The sequence below is a fragment of the Diabrotica undecimpunctata genome, unplaced genomic scaffold (assembly GCF_040954645.1).
Source record: "Diabrotica undecimpunctata isolate CICGRU unplaced genomic scaffold, icDiaUnde3 ctg00000568.1, whole genome shotgun sequence".
NCBI lineage: Eukaryota > Metazoa > Arthropoda > Insecta > Coleoptera > Chrysomelidae > Diabrotica > Diabrotica undecimpunctata.
In genome coordinates, this window is record NW_027311885.1 from 943225 (window position 1) to 952761 (window position 9537).

At 31.6% G+C, this 9537-nt stretch overlaps 1 long non-coding RNA gene across 1 annotated transcript; it reads left to right on the top strand.

Moving 5' to 3' along the window:
- Positions 1-3681: 3681 nt before the first annotated feature.
- Positions 3682-6919, top strand: LOC140431124 (uncharacterized). Its single transcript, XR_011949612.1, has 3 exons — positions 3682-4400; positions 5084-5263; positions 5884-6919. It is a non-coding gene; the product is annotated as an uncharacterized lncRNA (long non-coding RNA).
- The last annotated feature ends 2618 nt before the right edge of the window (positions 6920-9537 follow it).

The window sequence follows — 9537 nt, forward strand, 5'->3', positions numbered from 1 at the left end:
ATAACAATTATACAGTTTATCCCAAACCCTTCTTTCGGTGCGTCACTAATTTTGACGTCATATAGGATTTTAAGAATGTCGAGAATTATTGCATGACATTTTAGTTAAATCTGACAGTTGAAGGATCGTAATCGGCTAAATGTGAAAAGGTTATATTTTGAAAATGTGGAGTAAAAACTTTAAGAATTCAATTTTTTTTTTAATTTACATATTAGAGGTCCCGTCCTGTATAAAAAATTTTATTGCGCATTATATTGGAACGGCAATTTGTCTTAATTCCTATTCTATACATTAAAAGGAAAGTGCTTAATTAGCTAAGATTTATTTATGTATTTATTATTATTTATTACAAACACTATGGCTAAAATGTATAGTATTTAAACTACTAATATGAATGTTTTTAAGAATAATTTAAAACTTACTTCACTAACGGCAGAAACTGGTAATAAAGTTGTCCCAGCCTCTTTTTCTAATTGAAAATAATTTAATAATTTTAGTATTAGTCTTTGTTCATTCTTGGTATATCTCGGCATATTTAAAATATTTTTATGACAATAAATACAAAATTAAATTTTCACTGTAAAATGTCTGAAAATCATCGCTGAAAATACTAACCTCGAATGACAATTATCATTTTATCAGTTGACATTGTCAAAGCAGTGTCACTATCGAGCCCATTTGCGTCAAATTATATTTATGCGCATCATTGATTGGATATCTATTTAGCGTATTCTAAACTCCAACCAATTAGGTATATATCCGTAAGTAGAATTCGCTTTAATATGCAAATACCCGTGAACGATATATAATTTTCCAAGTTCGATGTATAATAATCACAGACTCACGTTTTTTTCTGTCACTTCTAGCTTAATGCGTTAGAGAGAATTCGATAAACTGTGACGCACTGAAAGAAGGGTTTGGGATGAACTATATGTAGTTTTGTACGTTATAATAATGATATATTTTTTAGATGAGATAAGTATATATAGTTTGAAGATTTGTGCTTGAAGGACTAATCATTTTTTGTATTTTAATCTAATAATAAATTATTTATATTACCTATTGGTTTTTTTTTGCCTACCACTAGATATGATAAAAATGCTGTAAATTCCAGGAAAAAAATAATAAGTAAGTTCCTACATATTTAGTATTTTTGCTTTTGAACTTTTTCTACTGTTTTTTTGGGTTTTTGTGCGAAATAAACTGTTATCTCCATTTAAAACACACAATATTATCACTATAATCAATTCTATTTTTTGTCATCAGACTATTGATTTTAGAAAAAAAAATTGATATAATTACTAATATAAGAACCACTTAACATCCCTATACCCAAGAAAATCCCAAAATATATTGCAAAACCTAAGTTTTTGAACCTTATATTAGCATTGAAGCTTATGGCAATTTTAAAAGTGTCGTATGGGTGACGTATTCCCGCCTTTAAAAAGCGAGCATTTGATTGGTCTATAGTTACGAGACAACCTACTTAAATATCTACTAACCTTGATCTATGCCACTATTTTTGTTTTGGTATTAAACTCCATTCGCTTAGCTCGGACAAATTTTGACAGATTCATTGTCGGAAACCTACAACACAACAATTCCTACTTCTCAGTATTAATAGCTCAAGTATCCTGCTATTACAGACTTCTTTCTTTAAAAAAAGAAGAATTATTCTAAATAGTCGAAGTGTATACTAAACCCATCAAATTTTGGGTAGTATATATTTAAAAAATATATATTTAGTTGTTATAATTTAACATAACTATTTATTATATGGTGCAGATAAATAAATATTGATTGTCGGAAATTTGCAAAGTTCTATTTTATTTACTATTTAGTTTGTTTACTATTAATATTGGCTATGAGTACGGGTGCTTGGTTGTATAGTAATTTCCAGCCACTTTTAGTCTGTCAAAAAGTAACTAACTTCGCAAAAAAATAATTACTAAATTCACTAGACAGTTCGGACTGGGATTAGCGAACCGAGTTTATCAAAGAATATGCGTCTACAGTCCATCTAATTTACTTACTGTTGCAAGTCATTATCATTGGTCAGGTTGCACGTCACAATGGGGAACTTGCATAAAAATTAAATTCCAGAAATATTACTGATAAACGTTATTTATTACTGTTAAGAGAACCCCAGTTTACAAAAAAACTCATATTTTATTATTATGAAATAAATATAAGGAATTAAAAACTGGAGAATTTAAATGATTCTTTCAACGGGCGGAATCTGTTGTGACGTCATACCGCTCGTTGGTCATCCCTATAAACGGGTAAAAACGATAAGTATTGCAACTGCAACGGTATTGGGTATTGCCTAATCTTCTTCTTACCAATGGATGGAAAACTTGAAGCCTTCGAGATGTGGCTATACAGGCGAATTCTAAGGATATCATGGACAGACAAGATAACCAACGAGACCGTATTACGAAGAGTGGGCAAAGAAAGAGAGGTGATGTATACCATTAAAAGGAGAAAGTTGGAATATCTCGGACATATAATGAGAAACAGCACTAAATACAGATTACTGAAGGTAATCCTACAGGGTAAAGTATTCGGAAAGCGAGGAATTGGGAGAAGGAGAATATCATGGTTGAAGAACCTGAGGAAATGGTTCTCCACAACAACAACGAATCTATTTAAAGCATCAGTCAATAAAATAATTATAGCCAGAATGATTGCCAATATTCGGAACGAATAGGCACTGAAAGAAGAAGAAGATGGATGGGATGGGTATGGGCCCTGATTCTATTTCATTTCGATGTCGAAATTTAAAAGCGACTACGCCATGACAGTCGCAATCGCTAGCGATTCTCATTCATTTCGATTGTAGTTAAAACTGGGGATATTTACTTTATCATTTTGACACTGCTGAAAATTTGGGTTGGCCCTGTTGTTTATTGGCTGCACTACGCTTGTTGAATGTTTGTTTTGTTTACGTTACGTGAACGTCTTTTTTTTCTTGTTTGAGTTGTTAAATCATAAATAGTGGCCATTCTCAATTATATTTTGAATTGAAAGAAAAGATGGCAAGAAAAAAAAGGCGATGTGGGAGATCCTTAAGTTATAACCACTAAGATTTCACTTAGTGGTTATATTCTAATATATTTTTAAATTTACTGCAGCTTAGTAATACTAACCCTAAACATTTTGGGTATCCTAGAGGCATAAACACCTTCTTCCAAATATGGTTCTAATACCCTTATTAAATAATTTGCAGCTTGTTTATTAAGCCGGAATTGCTGCCTAAATTGAGCATCACTTAGTGAAAAAGAATTTTGAGTATCCCGTAACATTCATCTTATCCTCCGTTATGAACGTCGGATATCTAACCTCTCTAATTCCTCCAAAACTAGCAAATGTCCGTAAAACACAGCCATATTGATACTTTTTGCCTCAGTTTTCCGTGCAAGGATCAAAACACCGCCTACTTAAACTGAACCTAAGTTCACTTCTCCCAGTCCAGTCAGTCATGTCAGATTAATTTCGACTCGAAATGAAATTTCAACCACTTTCTTGTGGTTGAAATTAATTTCGATAAGTCGAAAACTAGTGACGTCGTTTGGTTAGTTCAGCTGAAATCCACAAGGTTCGCAAAGTCGCATTTCGACGTCGCCATATTAATTTCGACATGTTTTGAGTCGAAATCTCAATTAGAATCAGGACCATGGACAGTGGAAGTGTGACGTCACAACTGTCAATTACTTTCCAAACAAAAGTTGAAATGTCCAATCTCAAGACTTTTTAATTTCTATAAAGTTAATATTTTGCTTCCTCTGCTGCTTTTTCTTTTAAGTATAGTGTTTTTACGATAATACCATCATAATTCAGTGTTCCATTTTTATGAAATATAGTTTAAAAGTTTAAATTAAAGACATTCTAACCTTACTTTATTGATACATGCATTTTATTGCTATTTTTATAAAACAGCATGCTTTATTATTTACACAACCTTGTAAAATTGTTGTAGTAACTATTAGAATACTTAGATATTGCAAAAAGCGGAAAGATTCTGTAAAAAAATGAAAAAATAACGAAAAATACAAATTATCCACACTAAACAAGGTTTGTTTGGAAAGTGAAACTGACAGATGTCAATAAAATCGCATTTTATGCACATGACACATGACAATGGATTTGATAACGTACCATTGTATCAAACAATATAGACGCTTATAAGCGTCTATATTCTTTGATTGTATTATAGCCTGTTTTAATACTGTTAAAGGTTTTAAGTGTGTGTAAAATAATTTTTTTAAAATGACTGACGCTGGGTTTTTAAAGGGACAGTCTGACAATTTACCCTTAGTGGATATATTTATGGTGGGGACTTACATTAAAAACAGCGAAAGTTTTTCTCTTGCTGAAGTTCGAGGTGTTAAAACTAACAGGTAGGATATAAACCATACTTAATAGTTTTACGTATAATATAAATCGATAAAAGTATTTTTCATACAAGTTAAAACTTATTAAAGTTACGAGGAAAGAAAGAGAATGCAAAATTTTGACGCCTGTCAAAATTTTCGATGTACTGTATATGTAATCATTTTTTCGATACCTGAGAAAACTAATAAGTATTTTTGAAAAATTTAAACGCAGAATGAAAGAATACTTTATTATCGAGGGCCGAAAGTCCCTTAGAATGAATCAAAAGTTTCTTTTTAATGAGATATTTGAAATTAAAAATCACACTAAATTTTTTCTTTATTAAAATATTATTTATTATTATTAACTTATTAAAATAAACATTATAGAAGTTTTCAGGGACTCTCGGCACTCGGTAATAACGTAATCTTTCATTCTGCGTTTAAATTTTTCAAAAATACTTATTAATTTTCTCAGGATTAGAAAAAAATGAATGCATGTAAAACACATTTGTGCGAAATTTTGTACCTACGCCCTTAAAGTATAATCATTATAATACGTTATGTGAATAATATATGGATAATGTGAATAATATGAAGTGTAAATGACAATATATTTTTAGTTACTTGAAATGAAAATATTAGGCACAAAAATATTTACATCTACTTACATAGGTACCTAGTTGTTAAATATTTCTACTTATTTACAGATCCGCTAGGCCTTCTTATGGGGACTCTGCTGTTGGATGGGTGCAAGTTCGAAGAGATAAAAATGTATGCACAGTTAAAGCTAAAGTGACACCTGAACACAATGTGAGGAAAACACAATATGCTGTAACTTGCAATATTGATGAGGAATATTCAGTGCCATGACTGTGCTGCCTCTTCAGGTAAATATTTTTAAAATGATAAAAAATGTACTAGGTAAATATCAGATTAGTTTTAGTCATGCATAGGTATATTGAGATTCTAGGATTGTAAGACTAAAAAAATGTTTTATATGTCTTTGATGCTATTTAAAAACTGTTTATGTTTATGGAATGTCTTCTTTACATGCCATCTCCGCGATTAAGGTTGGCCATCATCATTGCCTATTCTAACTTTTGGCACTATACAGCCCAAAAGAGTTCATTTGAGCTGCATCCAATCCATTCTTTGAGATTTCTCAGCCAGGACAATTTTTTTCTACCTATGCTGCGTCTTCCTTGAATTTTTCCCCACATTATTAATTTTAGGAGTTCGTATCTATCACCACCTGCTGTTATAAGTATGACCCAAGTATTGCAGTTTTCTTATTTTGGTGGAATCCAGTATCTCCCTGCTTGATCTCTATTTTTCTTAGTGCTTCTTCATAGGTTATTCTGTCTATCCAGGAAATTCTTCAATATGTCCACATTTTAAATGCTTCCAATCTAATTGTAATATGGAACGTAAAGGATAGCAAATACATACTATGAAATGATATTAACTTTGGGTATAATTTATAAGTATAGCATTTACTTTGTTTTAGGTGGGTATAAGCATTCCATAGCACTCTTGATGTGGCTTCACAGAAGGAGTGAAGAACCTTCTCCAACTGAAGTTGCTTGTTACTGGGCAGAGTAAACTTTCCAAAGTTGGAACTTCAGTTAAATACCTAACTTTGAAGGATTTTGGAGCACAAGAAGAACTGAGCTCAGATGAAGAAAGCTTACTTTTTTTACAGGAAGTTGTGAACCAAGGACTAGAACATAATGTTGAGAGTCAGCTATTGAAACACTTCAAGCCTAACAGAATTTTGCAAAATCTTGGACTACATCAATCGATGTTAAATTTTGTTAGCAGAAATGATTTTTCCAAAATGGCACTGAATTTTTCAGAATTTCTAGAATTCTGTTATCAGGAAATGGATCCCCAACTATGTTCTGAAGCTGCAGCAATAACCATTGAACAGTCTAATTCCGGTTTATGGTTTGACCTGCGATATGCAAGAATAACTGCATCAAAATTTTATGATACAGCACACTGCAAAAAATCAGATGGTTCCCTGGTTAACCAAATACTTGGTGTAACCAAACTTCCTGCTACCGAAGCCATGTCTCGAGGAAAAAGGCTTGAGGATGCTGTAATTAAAGCTTTAGAAAAATAATTAAAGATAAAACTCAGTCATATTGGGTTATAATTAAATCACAGGCATCCAATATTTGGGACTTCTCCAGATGCTATATCTGAAGAATTTGTAGTTGAAATAAAATGTCCTCAATCTGAGAAAACTATTTGTAACTATTTAACAAAAAATATGGAAATTACAGCAAAATACAAAGCTCAAGTGCAGCTACGGATGTTTCTATGTAAGAAACAAAAAGCATTATTTTGTGTTGATTCTGATCAAAATTTCCTCAAAATCCTGATTTTGAGGAAAATTTAAAATTTTTTGATATATGGGTACCATATGATGAAGAATACATAAAGATGTTAATGGATGCTGCAGAAAACTTCTGGCAATATAATATATTTACACATTTATGTAACTCATTCAAAAAATGATAATATATTTATATACAGCATGATCAGTTTCACTTTGTATTTAACATTTGGATGCGAACTGGTGTTGACATTCAGTTTTTCCAAATTTTTTAAATTTTATTTTGGTAACGTCTCGCCAAGTAAAATGCCTTCATGGTACCAAAATAAAATTCAGAAAGTTAGGAAAAACCGAACGTCAACTGTGTGTTTGGGTTTACGATTGTCCAAAAATTACTGATTATTTCGTTATTTCAGTAAATATCTCCAATAATAATAGTTATAATATATCTGATGGTAATATATCAAAGTTTAGAAATTTATGTAATCAAAACTTAGATAAAATCAAAACAAATCTTATCTTATATAAGTTGGTGTATTTCTTGATTTAAAAAGAGCTTTTGAAACCATTGACAGGACAATAATGATTTCTAAACTTAAACAGTATGGTATAGGTGGTACACTAATTGCGTGGTTAGAAAATTATTTACAAGATCGCGAACAGACAGTTCGATTTAAAGAGCAATTGTCATGTGAAATGGATAGTAATACAGGGATTCTTCAAGGTAGCGTATTAGGCACTCGTTTATTTATTCTGTACATTAACGATATCGATATTTTTGTAATTTGTGAATTTATTGATCTTTTTGCCGATGATACTCTAATCTGTTGTAGTGATGAAAATTTTGATGTAGGTATTCAAAAAATGAACACTATTTTAGATATGGTTAATAAATATTAAAAAATGAATAAACTGAAGTTGAATGTGAAAAAAACAAAGGCAATGGTTTTAACTACCAAAAATATATATATATATATATATATATATATATATATATATATATATATATATATATATATATATATTATATATATATATATATATATATATATATATATATATATATATATAATATATATATATATTATATATATATATATATATATATATATATATATATATATATATTATATATATATATATATATATATATATATTATATATATATATATATATATATATATATATATATATATATATATATATATATATATATATATATATATATATATATATATATATATATATATGACAAAAAACATCCCATCATTTTAGCGGCAGATCATATAGTTACATCGTTAATATTTAATCATTTTCACAAGGATCTTATGCATGCTGGTCCTCAGCTTTTACTTGCAACTATAAGAGAAACTTTCTGGCCGTTATCAGGAAGGAATTTAGCGCGACGTACCGTACACAAATGTGTAAAATGTTTTAGATTAAAATCTAAATCCATTCAGCCAATAATGGGTGACCTACCTGCCCAGCGTCTCGCAGGTGGCCCACCGTTTATTGTAACAGGTGTAGATTATGCGGGCCCTTTCTTAATTCGCGATAGAAAGGATCGAGGTTGTAAACTAATAAAGAGTTACATGTGTCTTTTTATTTGTTTTTGTACGAAGGCCATACATTTAGAATTAGTTACAGAACTGTCTAAGGAATCATTTCTGTTGGCCTTTAAAAGATTTATTGCGCGAAGAGGCAAGCCTCAAAAGATGGTTTCCGACAATGGAACCAATTTTATAGCAGCTAGTTCGGAGTTAAAATCATTAATAAAATTTTTAGAGCAGCACACTCCCGCGATAAGGGAATCCTTGCTAAAGAATAATATTTCGTGGTCCTTCATACCTCCCTATTCTCCACATTTTGGCGGACTGTGGGAAAGCGGAGTAAGAACAGTTAAGCATCATTTGCATAGAGTTTTGGGAAACGCGCACTTAACGTTCGAGGAATTTTATTCGTTGCTTGTGCAGATTGAAGCTATAATAAATTCCCGACCGATTCATCCTTTATCCTGTGATCCAAATGATCTCTCCCCATTAACTCCTGCACATTTTTCTCATCGGAAGACCACTTATTACCAATCCAGATCCAGATTTGCGTCATGTTCCAGTTAATCGGCTCTCAAAATTCCAGCATATTCAGCAGCTTTCTCAGCATATATGGGAACGATGGAACAAAGAATACATCTCCGAACTACAAAAACGCACGAAATGGACTACTACTAACGGTGAAGTTGCGGAAAACACGTTAGTGCTCATAAAAGAAAACAATTTACCTCCATTAAGGTGGAAGTTAGGTCGCGTGATCGAACTTTTACGCGGCAGTGATGGTGTAGCCAGAGTTTTTAGAATAAAGACAGACAATGGTATCATAACTCGTTCTTTTTCCAAGGTGTGTCCGCTACCCGTTTCGGACTAAGTGTAGTTTAAACATTTGAACATTTAGCATTAGCAGACGATTTTGTTGGCAGTGTTTGCCAAGGCGGGGGCCATGTTCACGCCTCTATCCAATTCAAGTTTATTTTATGCATTTTTACAACCCGGCAACATAGTAGCGTAGGAAGATATATTATGCCATATGTGAAGATAAGACGAGTCCCTTAAGGCACCCCAAAGACGACAGACAGCACTCAAATACGAGACGAGATCGGTGACACAGCATTCAGCGCGAGCGAACATAATACTTATTAGCGTTCATATTATATGTATTGTGTAATTCAAAATAAAGTCAGTTTTGTTTTCGCACGGAGTTTGATTATTAACCAGCGGCACAAGCGAAGTGCATATCAAGCAAATCCATATATATATATATATATAT